This window comes from Dendropsophus ebraccatus, chromosome 9 (genome assembly GCF_027789765.1).
Source record: "Dendropsophus ebraccatus isolate aDenEbr1 chromosome 9, aDenEbr1.pat, whole genome shotgun sequence".
NCBI classification, from domain to species: domain Eukaryota; kingdom Metazoa; phylum Chordata; class Amphibia; order Anura; family Hylidae; genus Dendropsophus; species Dendropsophus ebraccatus.
This window is the reverse complement of record NC_091462.1, coordinates 57,197,044-57,218,656: the sequence shown is the minus strand read 5'-3', so window position 1 is coordinate 57,218,656 and position 21,613 is coordinate 57,197,044. Positions and strand designations below refer to the sequence as shown.

Genomic DNA, 21,613 nt, shown 5'->3' with positions numbered 1-21,613 from the left:
GAAACAGAGAATATAACAGAGAGGAAAAAAGAATAGAGAGAAAAAGAAAAATATCAATATTAGCACAATTCAAGAACATATTATGTGTACATTGAGGACCAACTGTATGTATGGCTATCACAGCTATAAATGCACTGTATATTTGCTAAAGAAATGGCATTCAAAAGCTGGCATCCTGTTTAGGGCAATCAACCATCCCATTCATGCTTCTACAACCACAAGTCATTGGGGCAGTCCCTTACACGTTCTCCCCTCCCTACTGGCCTCGAGTCATAGATCTCTCTCCCTGTTTGGGTATAAGCAGAGATTTATTAATCAAGTCTAGCTAGATAGGGAGAAACCACCAGGCACTGCCCAGATTACCTGCAGCTCAGGCAGAATTAAAGTAATGCCAGGTTGTCTACATGGAAGAATCATCCTGCCATGCTATGGTGTTTGAAGTCCATTCCTGTCCTACCACTGCCAACCATATACCTTCTTGTGGTTATTAAGAATGAAATCATGCTGGTACATGACTACCAGATGCCTTATCTGTGAATGCAGTGTATGTACATAGGTGCCTGTGGTTGTAGATCTTAACCTTGCATGCACCTTACATTGTAAAGCTATATAAATCATAGTACTCAAAGTAGGACGGCAAAGCCCTATTTCCAAATTCCTTCTGACTCCAAAAGGCTGATAGAATAAATCGCTATGTTAGTGCAAGTAACTGCTGTACTGCTGTACTATGCCCACATCTTTATAAACTCTTCATACTGTGTTTATGTAGATGTGGAGCTTCTTAAACTGTGAGGAGAGCCTAAATAGTTAAGCACCCGAGAGATGTTGAAGAAGTAGTTCTTAAAGGAATTATACAGCATATTACAGATCTTTCCTTAGCTACAGGAATCTCAGATTAGGCAACCTAACCAATAATGCTGTTATTGGTCTTGCTTAAAGGCCTTTTACACTGGTCAGTTATCAGCCGCACAACTTCCTGTGTAAACAGAAAATGTGCGACCAATCGCAAAAGGGAAACTGACAGCTTGGATCTGCATATCTCTGTGCTGCCAGTTTCCAGATGCCAGTATCAGCAGTGCATACTTACCATCAGTACTGCTGTGTGATCCGGCGTCTTCACTTTCTTTCTGACATTGTGGCTCGGTTTCTCGACTGTTGTGCAATGCAAATGAAAGCTGATCTCGCTGATCGACACTCCTTTGCTGGCAGGCAGCCTAGAATCTTTTGGTCTAAAAGGAATTTTACTTGGTTCGGGAGACAAATGAAAGCTACAATGAGATAAATCTTTCTTTTTTATATGGCAAGTGGTGAAGGCCCAGATAAAAAAAAAGGTCAAGAAGTCTGTGTGTAGTGAATTGCTCCTTATGTAAGAGATAAGATCAATAAATAGATAATTTTACTGATTATTGGGATATTTTTTTAATGAACTAAGCTTAATTTAAATTTTAGTTAAAAAAGAAAAAAAAAGAAAACCACAATATTTTTGCTTCAGACTTCATATTGCACCATTAATACATATATTGCACTTCACTTATGGTAGTCCTAATGCTAAAACATGTCCCATTATAACTTAATATTTTTCAAAATAAAAATCCATGTGATTTTTTTTTTGTGGCCATCATTAATGCTGTGCACCAGGATTGAATATCCCAAAAAGTATTTTTTTTCACATGGATTTTTACTATTAAAAAATATCGGGACATGTATTGGGGCATCGGGATTACCATAAGTGAAGTGCGATATATGTGATAATGGTGCAATATGAAGCCTTTATGGTGCAATGCTTTGTACTAATTACATATATCCTTGTGGTGTAATGGTGATGGCCTTGAAGAGTAAAGGAAATGCAAAAATACTGTGATTTTCCTTTTTTTTTTTTTTTAAACAAAACATTAAGTGAAGATTAGTGTTTTAGTGTGATCTATCTATCTATCTATCTATCTATCTATCTATCTGCCTACCCACACTGACCAGCAATATTAGTATATTCTGCTGTGTTAATTGCCATTATTAAATGTGCATATCAGGGAATGTGGTTGTTTTTTCCTTGTGCATTAAGGAAAGCCGTTCACAAACTGGACTTATTCTTTGGTTCTAAATATACTTTTTATGCACTCAATCATAATACAGCACTGTGCATGGTATTTAACTGATTTAAATAGTAAGTGGTCATTTTTAAGTGATAATGGTTACATTGAGAGTGATATTAATTTTTTTTTGCTCTGTGCATGGTTGTAAGAATAAGACCTGTAGTAAAAAAAAAAAAAAATCTAAATCTATTTTTTTATAGATACCCTGTGATAAACAAAATATACAGAAATGTTATTTGTTAAGGCCTTTTTACATAGGCTGATTATGGTCAACGAGCTTCCGTAAAAGTGTCAACAATCGGCCAGTGAGCGGAAAAATGCCTGCTCGCCAGCTTATAACATCTTTTAACCAAAATTTATCAGCCACACATCTTATTGTGTAAAGTGGAGATGTACAGCCAACATTTGAGCCACTTCCTGTACATATATATTTATCTGGTGAGACTCAAACAGGAATTAAGCAGAATGAGCAGTATGTCACGTTACAGCTATTTTCTGACATGTATACCTACATCAAATTTGATTAACACAGTGTCAGGATCGGGCAATACAGACAGAACAAGACAGTGGGCCCTAGGTCTGAACCCACCCACTGTCACCTGCCTACTTGCCTCAATCGGAACTAGGCGGCCGTGGACAACCACGAAGACGTTCCCTACACTGATAAAGTGCACACAGAACGAGACGGACGAACAAACATAAAAGAATGGTAAACAAGCCGGGTCAAATCCACACAGGCAGCGCAGTACAAAATCAGCAGGCAAAGGGATCGTCAAATAGTCAGGCAGAAGGTCAGATAACAAGTCGAGAAACACAGAGGGATTAGGAGAGGGGTTCGTTGGAATAGACGGGGAAGCTGGGACCAGGAGTTAACCTAATTAGCCAGCGCTGGGACTCAGTTTCCGCTTTGCTTTATGCTGACCAAGAGCCCGGTCTGGATCCTCATTGGACCGGCGCTCTGATCTTCCAGGTACAGACAGGCAGAGAAACCTGTCAATCACAGCAACAACACAGGTGTAAAATCAAGTCCAGGAGCTTCTCAGCTTAACTCCTGCATAGCCAGAAGCTGAGAAGCAATCGGGCGTGGCACACAAAAGCAAAACACCAGGTCCAGTTCACACAGGCTACTGCAGATTCCTGACAGTACCCCTCCTCTTATGAGGGGCCTCAGGACCCTTATTGAACGGACCTGGCTTAGACGGATTACGTGCATGAAATTGTCGAACCAGACGTGGGGCATGCATGTCTTTCCCAGAAACCCACGTCCGTTCTTCTGGGCCAAAACCTTTCCAGTGGACCAGGTACTGCAAAGACCCTTGTACCCAGCGAGAATTTAGAATTTTTTCTACCTCATACTCCAACTCCCCCTGGATGACCAGGGGAGCAGGAGGAGAAGACGGCGCAACCGGAGGAACATACTTTATGGAACACATTATGTATGCGAAATGATGCAGGCAGTTTTAATCTAAAGGTAACAGGGTTAATCACTTCCACAATAGTGTAAGGTCCAACATATTTAGGTGCCAGTTTACCGGATTGTACCTTTAACCTCAGATTTCTCGTAGACAACCAGACCTTTTCCCCTACCATGTATTGATGGCCAGGTATGCGTCTTTTATTAGCATGTTTTTTGTATTGCTCTTGGGCTTTAACCAAGCTCTGATGAGCTTGGGCCCAAACTGTGCACAGTTTAGAGAATATGGCTTCAGCTGAAGGGTTAACTGATTCAGCGGCATGAGTAGAAGAATACCTAGGATTAAAACCAAAATTACAAAAGAATAGCGACATACCAAGTAAGCGCTGTTCATGATTATTTAAGGCAAATTCAGCTAGAGATATAAAGTCTCTCCATTTGTCCTGGGCATCAGCCACGAAACACCTCAGAAATTGCTCTAGGGACTGGTTAATTCTCTCGGTCTGACCATTCGTCTGCGGATGGAAGGCAGACGAGAAAGATAACGAGATACCCAACTTTTCACAGAATTCTCTCCAAAACTTCGCCACAAACTGAACACCCCTATCGGAAACAACATTCTCAGGGATGCCATGCAAACGTAGAATATAATTAATAAATAGCGTAGCTAAAGTACGAGCATTTGGTAGTTTAGACAGAGGAATAAGATGGCACATCTTGTAAAATCTATCCACAACTACCCAAATGACAGTTTTTCTCCTGGACAGGGGCAGGTCAGTAATGAAGTCCATCGATATATGTGTCCATGGTCTCGTAGGCATCGGTAGCGGATGTAATAATCCTTCAGATGGCCTTCGAGGGACCTTGGACCTAGCACAAGTCTCACAAGCCTCAACAAAAGCTTTCACATCTCGATCCCAGGAAGGCATCCAGTAGTGGCGCGAGAGCAAGAACTTGGTTCCTGCCACCCCTGGGTGTCCAGCCAACACAGAGCTATGAATTTCCTCCAAGACCCCGAGACGAAGATCCGGAGGTACAAACAAGCATGAGTCTGGAGTATTTCGGGGTGCCAAGGACTGAGACTCAGCGATCTGGGTCACCACGTCCAGTTGTAGGACAGACACCACCACACCGGGGTTTAAAATCGTATCTGGCTGGTTCCTGGGAGAATTTTCGATGTCAAAACTACGAGGCAGGGCGTCAGCCTTGACATTTTTGGAACCAGGCCGGTACGTGATCTCAAAGTTAAACCTTAAGAAAAACAGGGCCCACCTGGCTTGACGTGGGGTGAGACGTTTAGCACTGTCTAAGTACACCAGGTTCTTATGATCAGTAAGCACGACCACCTTATTTTTGGCACCCTCGAGGAAGTGCCTCCACTCATCAAACGCCAACTTGATAGCCAATAATTCTCTATTGCCAATATCATAATTACATTCGGCCTGGGAGAAGTAGGCAACAGGACGAAGGTTGGTAAAAGTGCTAGATCCCTGGGATAACACTGCTCCCACTTCCACCTCAGACTTGTCCACCTCCACTATGAAGGGGTGCTCAAAATCAGGCTGAGCCAGCACTGGAGCTTCTGTAAAACATCGCCGAAGTTTATCGAATGCCATGATCGCTTCTGGGGACCAGTTGACTAAGTCCGCCCCCTTCCTAGTAAAATCCGTAATGAGAAGTCTTTAATAAATTTTCAATAGTAATTTGCGAATCCCAAGAACCTTTGCAGGGCCTTCAGGTTATTGGGTTGCTCCCAGTTTTCAATGGCAGTAACTTTAACGGGGTCCATACCAAACGAATTAGGGGTAATGTAGTAACCAAGAAACGAGACTTCCTGGATACCGAACTGGCATTTCGATAACTTGGCATACAGATTATTCTGCCTCAGAAGCTCCATTACTGTACGTACATGTAATATGTGAGAAGCCCAATCAGGTGAAAAAATTAAAATATCATCCAAATAGACAACAAGGAATAGACCCAAATGTTCACAAAATACATCGTTCACAAAGTGTTGTAAGACCGCTGGAGCATTACATAACCCAAAGGGCATAACAAGATACTCGAAATGGCCCTCTGGGGTATTAAAGGCGGTCTTCCACTCATCCCCCTCCCAAATCCTTATAAGATTATAAGCGCCACGTAGATCCACCTTAGAAAACCATTTGGCACCAACGATTTGGTTAAACAAATCCGGAATGAGGGGTAACGGGTGTTGATTTTTAACCGTAATTTTGTTCAACTCCCGGTAGTCAATGCGAGGCCGAAGCCCACCGTCTTTTTTGCCCACAAAAAAGGACCCTGCCCCCAACGGAGAGGATTAGGGGCGAATATGTCCTTTACGCAGACTATCCTTAACATATTCTCTCATGGCCTCCCTTTCAGGACAGTACAAGTTAAATATTCGACCCCTGGGGAACTTAGCACCGGGAGTTAATTCAATGGCACAGTCATATGGTCTGTGAGGCGGTAACCCGTCCACAGCTTTTTCATCAAAGACAATCAGATAAAAATTCTGGAATTTCCCCCTCCCCAGGAGAACATTTCGTGAGAGACACAGCAATACAGTGAGAGACACATTTAGGCCCCCACTGCACCAGTTCCCGGCTGGACCAATTAAAAACAGGGTTATGAGCCTCCAGCCAGGGTAACCCCAGGATGACGTCTGACGACAAGTTATGCATCACAAGAAAATCCATCTTTTCAATATGGACGGACCCCACCTTAACTTCCAGGCAGGGAGTTATGTATCGTACGTCCCCTTGAGCAAAGGGGGCGGAGTCTGCTCCAGTGACATTGACTGGACACTTGAGCAGCAAGGGACAAACCTCTAAACCTGAAAAGAACTTGCCGTTAACAAAATTAGCTGAGGACCCAGAATCAATCTGGGCATACCCTGACATACTCTTCTCCCCAACATAAGAGAAATTGGCAACAACAATTTATTTTTTGGGTGAAGGTTACCTGTGCGCCTCAGAGACTCCCTCGATAGTCTCTCAGGCGCTGAAGTTTTTCCGGCGGTGGTCCCGGTTTGGAAGGACATTGCTGTACCCGATGTCCTGCTTTCCCACAATATAAACATAGGTTGTTCAGCAGACGGTGTGCCCGTCGGGCCTTGGCATCAGTGGAGTCTACTTGCAAAGGCTCCTCTGGTGTGGGTAAGGCAGGAGGTGAAGGTTTAGGGTAGGAGACAGGAGACAAAGAGGTTCTGGGATGGTCTGGGGTACCCCTCTACCGCTGTCTGTCCCTCAGTCGTCGGTCAACTCGGATGGCCAGTGTCATACTCTCCTCAAGAGAGTCAGGAGTGGGATACGCCACCAACATGTCCTTTAACTGGTCACTAAGTCCTGCACGGAACTGAAAACGGAGGGCAGAGTCATTCCATGTGAAGAGGCCACTCCATTGCCTGAACTCTGAACAGTATTCTTCTACTGGACGTCTGCCCTGCCCGTCAACTGACGCTCAGCATTGGCTGCATCAGGGTCATCGTACAGCAATCCCAACGCTACAAAAAACTGATCGGTAGTCAATAACTCAGGAGAGTCAGATGGTAAGGAGAAGGCCCATTCCTGTGGTGGCCCTTGGAGAAGGGACATGACAATGCCCACCTTCTGGGTCTCATCTCCTGAGGAGCGGGGATGTAATTTAAAAAATAACTTCCACCCCTCCCGGAAGGCACAAAATTTATTCCTGTGCCCTGTGAATCTGTCTGGGAGCTGGACTCCGGAGGTGCAGGGGAGGTCACAGTAAGTTATCGGGGCGCTGTCTCCTGATCCTGGACCCTTACAGCAAGCTCCTGAACCATAGTATTGAGCCGCTGCATTTGGTCCACAATGTTAGTCATAGCGGTCCTGTTGTCCATGAGGCAAATGACAGTTTATAGGCTGGCTAATCTGTCAGGATCGGGCGATACAGACAGAACAAGACAGTGGGCCCTAGGTCTGAACCCACCCACTGTCACCTGCCCACTTGCCTCAATTGGCCCTAGGCGGCCGTGGACAACCACAAAGACGTTCCCTATACTGATAAAGTGCACACAGAACGAGACGGACGAACAAACAAAAGAATGGTAAACAAGTCGGGTCAAATCCACACAGGCAGCGCAGTACAAAATCAGCAGGCAAAGGGATCGTCAAATATTCAGGCAGAAGGTCAGATAACAAGTCGAGAAACACAGAGGGATTAGGAGAGGGGTTCGCAGGAATAGACGGGGAAGCTGGGACCAGGAGTTAACCTAATTAGCCAGCGCTGGGACTCAGTCTCCGCTTTGCTTTATGCTGACCAAGAGCGCGGTCTGGATCCTCATTGGACCGGCGCTCTGATCTTCCAGGTACAGACAAGCAGAGAAACCTGTCAATCACAGCAACAACACAGGTGTAAAATCAAGTCCAGGAGCTTCTCAGCTTAACTCCTGCATAGCCAGAAGCTGAGAAGCAATCGGGCGTGGCACACAAAAGCAAAACACCAGGTCCAGTTCACACAGGCTACTGCAGATTCCTGACACACAGTGTAAACCCAGTCGTAGATATACTATACTTTTTGAACACAGTCGCTGCTCTTCAACTCCATACTGTGTACAAATGGTAAGCAAGTCCATTTTGCACATTCAATAACATGCAATGGTAAAATTCTATTCAAATAATACAAAAAGGCATACTATACTCTTGTTAGACATTTGCTATGTATTATGTATTATAGGGAATGTGCAGGAAAAAATAGCTGGACATTTACTTCATTCCTGGAAATGGGCCTGTCTCCTGCCTCAGGGCTATGACATCATTTCCCTGATTGAGAGTTCTCTCTGGGTGTTTTGGGTGGTTAAGGAAACCATCAGCACATGTGTTAGTGTCATGAACCATCTGCACATGTCGCTGTAATACACCCTCAGCTGTTCATACTTAGCGGACTCCTTTTACAGACCATTGCAGACACTAATGGTGCCGAGAACATCCTATAGAAGAAAGAGAAGTCTGGATGTCATGGGGTTATATGATCCTAGCTAACTTGGGTGAATAAAGGTTGAGCTCTAGGCTTCCCCTTACTAAGATCCCCTTTCCTCAATCAATTAATATTTTTCCATTGGTGCTTGATCTTTCTATAGGTTGATGAGTTTGATGATGGGCTTGTGCATATGCACAGTAGGATTCCTGAACACACAGATCTGCTATATAAAGAATGCAGGAAAGAAGAACAGCAGCCTGTTCCACGGCCACCAAACACAGATGCGTACGGGTACGGCATATGTCCTTAAGAGGTTAATGTGGATAAATGTAAAGTTATGCACTTTGGAAATAAAAAGAATAAATAAAGTTATGTTAAATAATAAAACACTGGGTAAAACTGCTTCTGAAAGGGACCTGGGGGTATTGGTGGACAGTAAACTCAACTTTAGTGATCAGTGCCAGGCAGCAGCTGCCAAGGCTAATAAAATAATGGGATGCATCGATGGGAGGCATAGATGCTAAAGATGAGAACATAGTTTTGCCTCTTTATAAACCACTGATCACACCACACGTGGAATACTATGCACAGTTTTGGACTCCTGTATATAAGAAGGACATGGCTGAACTGAAATGGATGCAGAGGAAGGCAACAAAAGTCATTAAACGAATGGGTGGGTTACAGTACCAGTAAGACAAAGGACAGGTGCAGCCCTAATATTGGCAGCGCCCCGCTGTCCCTTCCTACTTGCCACAACAGTCCTAAGCGGACAACTGGAGGACATTCCCTATCCTATATAGTGTGAAGACAGAACAACAAACAAGACAAATGCAACACAATACAGCAAGGTCGTGGGTCCAAGTCAGCAACAGAAGGGAAGTGCAGTACAAAACATAGTCCAGGAGAATAGTCAAAGTCCAAAAGCCAGAAGTCAGAAAACCAAATACTCAAATGCGAAGAAAAACACTAGTTCAAGATACACAAGTAAACTAGGCTCTATCGCAGACAAGGAGGAAGGGGAATAGGCAGGCTTATATGGGAGGTTAAGTCCCAGCCCTAGGACTGATTGGGGCCTGGGACTCCAGCCTTCAAAACATTTCCCAAGCTGGCTGGCAGCTGCATCTGCCAATCAGCATTACTGAAGGCAGAGACAACTGAGTGCCCAGCCAGGGAGCAGCACGGTCCCAGCGGCAGCGTGGTGTTAAGGACGCTGCCGACACGCCCCTAGCAACCAGCCAGGCTGGTTACCAGGGATGCCATCGGCGTGTCTGACAGGACAGCCCGGCTTGGCTTGTGACACTGTGGTTCTGTGTCCTGCAAATAAAACATATACTACTGTATGGCATGCCAAATTTAGTAGTAAAGTAGTAAAGAAATAACCTGTTTGATCTATTCAACCCATTGAATAGCATTTATGAATAGCCCTTACATACTCTAAGGGGTGTCAATAAGTGGCCTTTATTTCATACTTCTCTGTTCAGAAGTTATAACTAAGTCAGAACTTTGTATATCTGTAAAAGGACTCACTGTTCCAGAGTGTGGATTCAGGGTTGGAAATAGAGGGAGTTTTTTTGGCAATGTTTTACTTGGCTTGACTCAGAGAAAAAATGAGTCTATTTATCAGTAATATTTGGTTTTCATGTATTTATAGACATGTTACTTTTGGTAAGAAAACTAATTCTGGGTTTCTAAGGAAAAAGAAATAAACCTTGAAAAAACATGAATTTGTACTTAAAAAATTCAAGTAAATTAAGAGATCTGATTATGAGCCTGCTGCTTCAGTTATAAAATAGTGATTTTCCAGTCCAGCAGTGATTGGGTGTTGTGCTAAGTATGTTTTCGGTGTAATTAGGCTGAAGGGAGGATCCTCGGCTTTAGATTTTCTCACTGACTACACCCTGCACAAGGGTACAAGGACAACTTTCTGCTGGTAAGTTTCTTGCTTCATTCCCAGTTTAAACTACCACTTCTATTGTTATATTTGTTCCTAACAAAGCTTGGTGAAAACCACAATGATATTAGAGTCCTGAACAACCCATCGGTCTAGGGATATATATATATATATATATATTCCTTGCTTCCTAATGGCTGCATTATCCATATGAGCCGTTCAGGACCATTCAGGATAGAAAAGCTGGGTGACATCCCTTTTGGGTAGCCAAAATATTGTCACCTATAAAATCTAGAAAGAGACATAACCTGACGATGAAAGAGAACTCAACTTAAGACATATATTTATTATTTTTGTACACTGAAGTGTTCTTTTAAGGGTATTATCATCTGGATATGCTATAAATGTCGGATAGAGGCAGGTCCCATCATTTGATCCAAGATGAACTACCAGATCAGCTTCACTATCCATACTCGCAGCCTTCACAATCTTTGTAATACGTCTTTGGCAATTTACTGGAGCAGTATTGATGAAGTCTCATTTTGTTTGAAGGTTGACAATATCCTACCTACCGGGCATCTGAGGTTTCCTTGTGCTGACAACAATTTGGGACTGATGCAGTATTGTGACATGTGTTCTGCACTGTTTATCTTCCCTTAGGAAATGAGTCAGATTTCTTAGATTCAGATTCAGATCTTTTTTTCCTGGAAGACAAATGTTGACGTGTCAAGAAAGATTTGTAATGTTTATATATTTCTTACATGCAGGAAAACAGCCCCAGTGCAGCTTGTTTACTATTGCCCACGAGCCAGTCTGTGTACTACAGCAGTGTAACAGCGGCTCTATCAGCACTGTCAGATTTTTAATTTTTATGTATATGAGTGATATCTGGAGCATATTTTTAGAATAACCCATGGGTCATGGACAAATGTTGACTGTCTTGTTGACTGTCTTTGATTCTGTTCATTCTTCATTTTCCCTAAGTTCAGAGTATATGTTAGTAAATACCGCAGGGGGCCTGAGATATGTGGTATATATTTATCTCTCTCTATATATATTGTGTTACCCCGAAAATAAGAGTGTCTTATGTCAATTATTGTTCCCAATGATGCACTAGTTCTTATTTTTATTAAGAAGAATTCACATGCTTAATGCACAGCAGGGACAAAGGGGACATTATGGTGGCTACTGGCCACCAAAGAGAGCTCACCACAGCACACTCGTACAGCACAGCAGGGACAGTGTACGGTATGGCGCCAGGCGATGTCGATATAAACTGTCTATCACTATAATCGTACTTATCTACAGAATAAAAATAACATATCAGTTTTATTGCAAACTGAGCAATGTAGGAGCAGAATCCCTTAATAGTTGCAGAACTGCAGTTTTTTTTTTTTTATTTCAGCCCAGAAATATTTTTTTTCTGTTTTGCAGTTTGTTTTGTAATAAAATGAGAGCTGTCATTAAAAAGGTCTATTTGTCTCACAAACATTAAGCCCTCATATGGTTCATATATGGAAAAAAGATAAAAGTTATGACTAAATGTGAGAAGTTAGAAATCTTTCAAAAATCTCATATGGGGGAAGGGTTTAAAGGGTTTCCCCATCTTATTAATTCGTAGCACATCACTAATATGCACCATCACTGTATGATCAACGAGGGTCCAGCCTCAGTACTGGTTTGGAGCTGTGTCCTCTGGGGAGCTCCTGCTGCTGTTTAGAGCACTGATGCTGGCCCACATACCATGGGAACTGTCCCTTAAAAACACATAACTAAAATTGCAGGCCTAGGGGTATTCCTATCTCAAAATCAAGTGATATATGTAGATATCACTGTGATATGACATCACTTCATGACTGGTATAACCTCTTGGAACCCCATTTATCCTGAGTATTAAAGGGCCGCAGCACTGATTCCACCCTGTGGCCTCTTCACGGTTTTTCACTGCTTTGTGTTGCCAGGTCATGAAAGTCAGTCTCCCAGCAATCCTATTGAGTTTTTAGATTGGTTTTAGTAGTATTTGTTGTTGCAGATTTTATTTTGGAGATGCATTTTTTAGGTCTCATAGAGAAATCTACTGGAACAATTGCCAAAAAATATGCCATACCCAAAGCATGCTGTGTTTTGAAAAGAAAAACACCATTGTCCCCAAATATGATTTTTATACAGTTAACAGCATATACTGTGCCTTCTGATAAGAGTAACAATAAGAAAGCCTGGTCCATGGGATGTAAGAAAGACAGGATGTAACAAAGCCTATTCACTGGCCTGGAGGATATTTTTTTATTACACACGGCTTAAGGATGAGACAGACATCACCAGGATTTTATCAGCATTCTTTCAGCTATGTTTTCTAAGTTTCTAAGGTGATCCCAAGACACTCTGATCTCTGCTATACTTCTTCATGCTCACTAGATGTGATCTTTGAAATCACTAGGATCCATGAGACCTACCACAGCCTCTTAGAGATACCCAGACTTTGCAAAGTAATCGCAAATAAAACTTGCCCTCCTGGACCTTACAAGATAAACTATGTAGCATGGGTTGGTCCTTTAACTTCTTATTGACTGTGTAAAGAAGTATTCTTAGGATCTAAATTAAGTGTATTAACTATATCTGTACCTGGATCTGTATCTGACAACCACCAAGGATTTTCCTGTGCACTGAGTTTATGTGCGTTTGCAGATTACACAGACTAAGAGAGTCTTATGTCCCTCATGTGAGACAACACACGATGGAGCTGGACTTTGACTTCTTTTATATGGCTATTACTCTTTATCATCTGCTGTATTGGATGTCTCTTCATTTATGTTGTTGTCTCTGAACTACCTACCATATTATTCCTCTCCAAAGGGCCTCTCATGGTCTCTTTCCTGTCTTCATTAGGTGTTGTTATATGTCTTTTTTTCCATTTCCTTCCTTTCCTTGTTTTATACAAACCTCTGCTCAGACAATTAGTTGGTCTTTCTGTCTTTTCCATCATTCTTCTTTATTCTGCGGAAAGCACAGAAAAAAAACGTTCCAAATAGCGCTGACTCAGGAATCCTCCAAACGTCTCAGTAATGTTATTCAGAAGTTTTATTGGAATACCAGCTATACAGCAGGTACGCGGCTTACCCCAGATCTCCTGTCATCATATTGCTCTTATACTTTAAGAAATTTCTAAGTATACTATACCTGGCAGCATCAGAGTCTTTTCTGTTTTCAGGCCCTACAAGCTGTTACTGCTTTTTGTTACCTTTTTCTACTCAGTTTGTATAGAAAATAAGTTGATTTTCTGCTGCATATTTACTGTTCCAGGAACCAGTTCCCCAGGTAATTTATGTATAAGGTTGTTTTGTAGCATTCTAAGGGTCCAAATTGGGCCTAAATACTACATTGTAGAGCAATATAAATGGGGACTGAGAGTCACTGGATATAACTGCACTGTAATCATATATATGGTGTCCGCAACCTGTGTTGCTTAGTGGATTTTATTTATTATACGGTGCTATTAGTCACTGCCATGGGGAAATAAGTATTTGATACACTACAGATTTAGCAAGTTTTCCCACCTTTTAAAGACACCTTTTACACTTCAACTGTAAAAGACATAATCCATAAAAACAAACTACAAACTACAGAAAATCACATTTTCTCTAGTTTAGGTGGTGTTTGGCACTCAGTGCCATTGCAGTTAATGGAACTTAAATCACAAACAATACCTGTATTGTAGACGAAAGTCGTGTTGTCTCTGGAAGAAAGTAGACATGTTTTTCTAATGCTGGATAGCCCCTATAAGAAGCCCTCCTACTTTGTACTCATTACCTGTATTAATTGCAACTGCTTAAACTTGTTACCTGTATAAAAAATACCCCTCTCCACAAACTCAAACAATCACACTTCAATCTCTTCACCATAGCCAAGACCAAACAACTGTTTAAGGACACCAGGGATAAAATTGTAGACCTGCTCAAGGCTGGTATGGGCTACAGGACAATAGGCAAGCAGCTAAATGAGAAGGCAACAACTGGTGGTGCAATCATTAGAAAAAGGAAGAAACACAAGATTACTGTCAATCTTTCTGGGTCTAGGGCTTTGTGCAAGATCTCACCTTATGGGGTAAGGATGATTCTGTAGAAGGCCCGGAATCAGTTCAGGGCTACACAGGAGGACCTGGTCAATGACCTTAAGAGAGCTGGGACCACAACGATTACCATTAGTAACTCAATACATAGTTATGGATTACAATCCTGCAGGGCATGCAAGGTCCCCCTGCTCACTGCAGCATATGTCCAGGCCAGTTTAAAATTCGCCAATGACCATCTGGATAATACAGAGGAGGCATGGGAGAAGGTCATGTGGTCAAATGAGACCAAAATGAAACTTTTTCGTATCAACTCCACTTGCTGTGTTTGGAAGAAGAAGGTTGACTACAACCCCAACAACACAGTCCCAACCATGAAGCAAACATCATACTTTGGGGGTGCTTTTTTGCAAAGTGGACAGGACAACTGCACCATATTGAATGGACAATGGATAGGGCCATGTATCACAAGATTTTGGCCAACAACCCCTTTTCCTCAGTAAGAAGGTGGGTCATGGCTGGGTCTTCCAGCATGACAACGCCCTGAAACACTCTGTAAGAAGCATTTACATTTTCTGGATTCTATCTATCTATCTATATATATATATCTATATATATATTAGAGAGAGAGAGAGAGAGAGAGAGAGATTTGTCTCTCATAGTTGCAATATAAAAATGACAGACCTCTCCATTGTTTTGTGATAGAAAAACTAAATTGGCAGTGTATCAAATATTTATTTTCCTTAGTATATGTGGTGGTAATAGTAATAATCATGATGTAATGATAACATTTGTTTCTTATACAGTATGCTGGTATTATTGGTAATAATGGTTTTGGTTGACTAGATTTGGTCAGTAACAATGTGATGGTATCATGGCCGGATTAAAGGGGGGGCACAAGGGGCACGTGCCCCTGGGCCTCCACCACTAGGGGGCCCCCACCAGCTGTAATCCGGAAGGGGAGTTCCGAAGCAATTTTTTTTTTTGTTAAACCCCTCCTCCGCCCCGGCGCTAACGTCCGCGCCCGGGCGGTTTAGGGGGGGGGGCTCAGGGGAGTGATGGGTCGGCCGGGGGATTAGGCAGGTACAGAGGCAGGCTGGAAAGGTCTCCCCCATGCAGGGCCGGCATGAGCTTCCGGTACAGACAGGCCGGAAGCTCACAGTGCAGCCCCGCGATGCCCGAACCTCTCTCCTGTTCGGCAGCTGCGAGATGACGTCACACGCACGCTGCTGAGCAGGGAAGAAGTTCGGGCATCGCGGGGCTGCATGATGAGCTTCCGGCCTGCCTGTACCGGAAGCTCATGCCGGCCTTTTCAGCCTGCCTCTGTACCTGCCGCCCTGCTGATGCCCCAGCTGGTCCCCCTGCTAGACGGCTAATCCCCCGGACCCCCGGCTGGTCTCCCTGCCAGCCGGCTAATCCCCCGGACCCCCGGCTGATCCCTCAGCCCCCCGACCGCTCTCTCCTCCCTCCCTGCCTGTCACCTCAGCTGCCCCCACCCATCCTCTCCCCCTGCCACCCCAGCTTACCCCGATCTTCTCCCCAAGCCCCCGATCTTCTGCCCCTGCAACTCCAGCCGCCCTCCCATCTTCTCCCTCTGCAACCCCAGCCGCCCTCCCATCTTCTCCCCCTGCAACCCTATCCGCCCTCCCATCTTCTCCCCCTGCAACCCCAGCTGCCCTCCCATCTTCTCCCCCTGCAACCCTATCCACCACCCCCCCATCTTCCCCATAGTATATATACTATGGGGGACATTACAGCAGGGATATATACACTATGGGGGACATTACAGCAGGGATATATATACTATGGGGGACATTACAGCAGGGGTATATACTATGGAGGACATTACAGCAGGTGGTATATATACTATGGAGGACATTACAGCAGGGGTATATATACTATGGGGGACATTACAGCAGGTGGTATATACTATGGGGGACATTACAGCAAGGGTATATATACTATGGAGGACATTACAGCAGGTGTATATACTATGGAGGACATTACAGCAGGTGGTATATACTATGGGGAACATTACAGCAGGGGTATATATACTATGTATGGGGACACATATCAGAGCAGGGGTATATACTATGTATGGGGACACATATCAGAGCAGGGGGTATATACTATGTATGGGGACATTACAGCAGGGGGCATATACTGTACTATGTATGGGGTCACATATCAGAGCAGGGGGCATAGACTATGGGGGCACATTCGAGAAGGTGGTATATACTATGGGGGCACATTAGAGCAGGGGGTATATACTATGTATGGGGACACATATCAGAGCAGGGGGCATATACTATGTAAGGGGACATTACAGCAGGGGGCATATACTATGGGGGCACATATCAGAGCAGGGGGTATATACTATGTATGGAGACACATATCAGAACAAGGGTATATACTATGTATGGGGACACATATCAGAGCATGGGCCATATACTATGGAGGCACATTAGAGCAGGGGGTATATACTATGGGGGCACATTACAGCAGGGGGCACAGCAGGGCTGGACATTATTACTATATGATGGCACAGCAGGGGGCAATATTACTATAGGTGGGCACAACATGAGGACTTTATTACTATACGGAGGCACAACAGGAGATATTATTACTATATGTGGGTACAGGGGACATTATTACTATATGGGGGCACAGCAGAGGATGCTACATACAGGGGACAACCCACACACTCATTAAGAAAAAAGGGAAGGAAATTGAAGGAAATGTGCGGAGCCTGAGATGTTTGTCTTGCAGGTTGTAAAGAGAAGAATTGTAGATGCAAGAAATCATCCTGGAGGTCCAGGCCAGATGGAGAGGAAAAGGAAAGTGACACCTGAGATTAAAGAAGACGTCACCTGTGAGTCACTGAATTACATGTTTTTTCTTTGTTTTTTTTGTAGAAAACTATTTGGTAGGGAACCCTGAAGTGAAAAGGGAAATATTGCTCTTTGCCATAATACACACGCTGCTTTTTAATAGCAGACTTTTATCAGCTGAAATTGTGGCAAAACTGCATGAGATAATAATTCTGTAGTCTGTGTGCAGCATATAGTATATAGTCTGTGTGCAGCATATGGTATATACTGTATATACTCTGGGTGCAGCATATGGTATATACTGTATATAGCCTGTGTGCAGCATATGGTATATACTGTATATAGTCTGTGTGTAGCATATGGTATATACTGTATATAGTCTGTGTGCAGCATATGGTATGTACTGTATATGGTCTGTGTGCAGCATATAGTATATACTGTATATAGTTTGTGTGCAGCATATGGTATATACTGTATATAGCCTGTGTGCAGCATATGGTATATACTGTATATATCTTGTGTGCAGCATATGGTATGTACTGTATATAGCCTGTGTGCAGCATATGTTATATACTGTATATAGTCTGTGTGCAGCATATGGTATATACTGTATATAGCCTGTGTGCAGAATATGGTATATACTGTATATAGCCTGTGTGCAGCATATGGTATATACTGTATATAGTCTGTGTGCAGCATATGGTATATACTATATATAGCCTGTGTGCAGCATATGGTATATACTGTATATAGCCTGTGTGCAGCATATGGTATATACTGTATATATCTTGTGTGCAGCATATGGTATATACTGTATATAGCCTGTGTGCAGCATATGGTATATACTGTAAATAGTCTGTGTGCAGCATATGGTATATACTGTATATAGCCTGTGTGCAGCATATGGTATATACTGTATATAGCCTGTGTGCAGCATATGGTATATACTGTATATAGTCTGTGTGCAGCATATGGTATATACTGTATATAGTCTGTGTGCAGCATATGGTATATACTGTATATAGTCTGTGTGCAGCGTATGATATATAGCCTGAGAGCAGTGTATGAGATATAGCCTGTGTGCAGCATATGGTATATACTGTATATAGTCTGTGTGCAGCATATGACATATAGCCTGTGTGCAGCATATGGTATATACTGTATATAGTCTGTGTGCAGCATATGGTATATACTGCATATAGTCTGTGTGCAGCATATGATATATAGCCTGAGAGCAGTGTATGGTATATACTGTATATAGTCTGTGTGCAGCATATGGTATATAATGTATATAGTCTGCGTGCAGCATATGATATATAGCCTGAGAGCAGTGTATAAGATATAGCCTGTGTGCAGCATATGGTATATACTGTATATAGCCTGTGTGCAGCATATGGTATATACTGTATATAGCCTGTGTGCAGCATATGGTATATACTGTATATAGCCTGTGTGCAGCATATGATATATAGCCTGTGTGCATCATATGGTATATACTGTATATAGTCTGTGTGCAGCATATGGTATATACTGTATATAGTCTGTGTGCAGCATATGATATACAGTATAGCCTGAGAGCAGTGGATGATATATAGCCTGTGTGCAGCATATGATATATAGCCTGAGAGCAGTGTATGGTATATAGCCTGAGAGCAGCGTATGGTGTATATCCTATGTATGTCATATGCTGCACACAGGCTATATACGCCATATCATGGGCTGCACACAGCTGTGTATTTTAATCCTTAGGGTACGTTCACATGTATCATATCCGCTATATATTCTACACAGCCTTTAAGTACTTTCTGGTTGCTCCTTACTGCTTCAGCTAGTGTACATGGTTGGGAACTGCAGATGGGACTTAGACTTGCAAGTCCAGGTTCCTTCTGCGATTCACATCTGCATATGCTGCTGTGGGGGCTAGCACAGGGGGCAAGAGAGCACAGAAAGTACTGAAGTGCTGTGTTCTCGCATTGCATTATTAACATAAACACAAAGTGGGAACACACCCAGAGTGGGAATACACCCCTCCCCATCCTGTCTTTAGGGCCTGGCATCTTCCTCTGCACTGCATCCTGTAGTGACCATCACATGCAAAACAGAGGAGGATGCTGAGCCACACAGCCAGGAGTGAGGAGGGGTAGGTGCTAAGTCTGCTACAGTAAGTGGCCACCTGTATAGATCGCTGTATGGGATATATTTGGAAAAAAAAATGGGGGGGCCCCCAACAAAATTTTTGCCCAGGGCCTCCACCACCAACCTTAATCCGGCCCTGGATGGTATGGTGATAATACATCAACAGTATAAATAAAAGTACAGTATATGTTTTCTGTTATATCCTCTTTATTAGTTCCGGTCCAGGGTCTCTTCTACTCACTGAGCCTACACAGAACTATATATTCTGATCTTTCATGAAGCATGCAGCGTACAATGCACCTAGCACCCTCCAACTACAACAGCTCAGTGCATTCTGACAGCCGTAGCTGTAAACACTACAACTCCCAGCATTTACTGACTGTCTAAAGGCCTTAGGATATGTTGGGATTTGAACTGCTGGCTTTGTAGAAGGATTTATTTTGCTGCAGCCGTGCAGTCAGTAGGAGCCTGTCCTGCCCATGTCTCACTATACTGAGCTAAGATATATGTTCATATCGCACACCTATTGGGGAACAGGATTCAAGCTATGTCAAAATGAATTTGTGAAAAATCCTAATGCCAAAAAGACACCAGCAAAGTTATGTGGTCAGAAATTGCTGGAGAAATTGGAAATGACAGGAACATTGTTATACCTACATGCTTCAATAACTGAAGCAAAACTTGGCTTGTGGGGTGGCATAGTGTGATGAGCAAAACAGCCAGGCTAGCCGCCAAGACTAGCAATTCTGTCTCCCTTGCCGGTGACTGCTGCCATGTCAGCGGCAGCAGTCAGCTTAAGAGTGCCTTCACACCTACCGTATCGCAGCAGAAAATCCGCTGCGGATCCGCAGCAGATCCGCAGCAGATTTAACTAGATGAATGAACACAGCATTAAAAACGCACTGTCAAATCCGCTGCGGATCCGCAGCTGATTTGTAAGTGCGGATTTGATGCTGTGTTCATTCATTTAGTTAAATCTGCTGCGGATCTGCTGCGGATCTGCTGCGGATCCGCAGCGGATTTTCTGCTGCGATACGGTAGGTGTGAAGGCACCCTAAAGAGTGCTCGATGAACATACTGTAACGCCTGGAGTAGTGGATCCACTGGACCGTCACTAGCAATGGCACTAACCTCACCAGGGAGCGGAGTCTAAGGGGCCGCTGGTTTTCGGCGGGATGGACTTGCTGCGGCAGGCGACCCCCAGGTCGCTACTCCTGGCTTGGTTGCTAGTGACGGCAGGCGAGGGGTGGCAGGAGCAGTAGGCAGGAGATGGTGCTGGCAGAGTTCTGTAGGCGTAACCGCAGGTGACAGGCTGAACACAGGAGCAATAGTGTAACAGAGGAGCAGGAACCAGGAACGAGGACTAGGGACCAGGTAGCGGACAGGAATCAGGAACAAGGACTAGGGACCAGGTAGCGGACAGGAATCAGGAACAACAGGGAGCTGGGCCAAACGCTATGGGAAGCATGTAGAGGCTCCAACACCTGCAAGGGGGCAGGGCTGGAACTTATAGGGGAGTGATTGACATACAGCCAATTAGGAGCGCACTGCCCCTTTAAATCTGAGACAGCCAGCGCGAGCGCCCTAGGAGGGGGGACGCGCGCGCCGGCCGGCACAGCGATGGACAGGAGCGCAGTGAGGTGAGGCGCCCCCCGGGGCCAAAGCAACAGCAGCGCCGGGTCCCTGCATATGGACACCGGCTGCTGCAGAAGTGGGAGAGAGGGTGCGGCGGCGGTCCGGAGCACGGGACGCCACCGTGGCCCTAACACATACTACAATCCCTGGTAAAAAGTATGGAATCACCAGTCTTGGATGAGCACTCATTCAGACATTTCATGCTGTAAAACAAACTCAGATCAAAAACATGATACAATATTAAGGTCATTCCAAAGTGCAACTTGTTGGCTTTCAGGAACACTCAAAGAAATGAAGAGAAAACATTGTGGAAGTTAGTGAATGACACTTTTATTGACCAAGCACAGGGAAATAAATATGGAATCACTCAATTCTGAGGAAAAAAGTGTGGAATCACTCAAATTGGAGGTAGAAAAAAAGGACACACCCAGTCTATTTCCTTTCCCTAAATGGACACCTGCTCCAGATTAGATGTGCCCGTTAGTCTGCAGTTAAAAACACCTGCAGTCATGACACCTTGGAGGGCTGCTGGACGAAGTGGAGTGGCGAGAACCATGGCTCCAACAAAAGAAATGTTCCTTGAAACAAAAGAGAGGATTGTGAATCTTC

The 21,613-nt window shown here is 43.7% G+C and overlaps 1 protein-coding gene across 11 annotated transcripts in view; it reads left to right on the top strand.

The window, feature by feature from the left end:
* Positions 1 to 21,613, top strand: part of CMKLR2 (chemerin chemokine-like receptor 2) — a 54,571-nt gene that overhangs the window by 25,437 nt on the left and 7,521 nt on the right. For 2 of the 11 annotated variants that reach the window (XM_069983445.1, XM_069983444.1), the window contains one exon: positions 17,172 to 17,274. The exons of 6 other annotated variants lie outside the window; for them this stretch is intronic. The gene's annotated coding sequence lies outside the window, so the exon portion shown is untranslated. Of the gene's footprint in view, positions 1 to 10,302; positions 10,376 to 13,155; positions 13,441 to 17,171; positions 17,275 to 21,613 lie in introns of those variants that run through there. 3 more of the 11 variants (XM_069983450.1, XM_069983448.1, XM_069983452.1) reach the window with 3 other exon arrangements.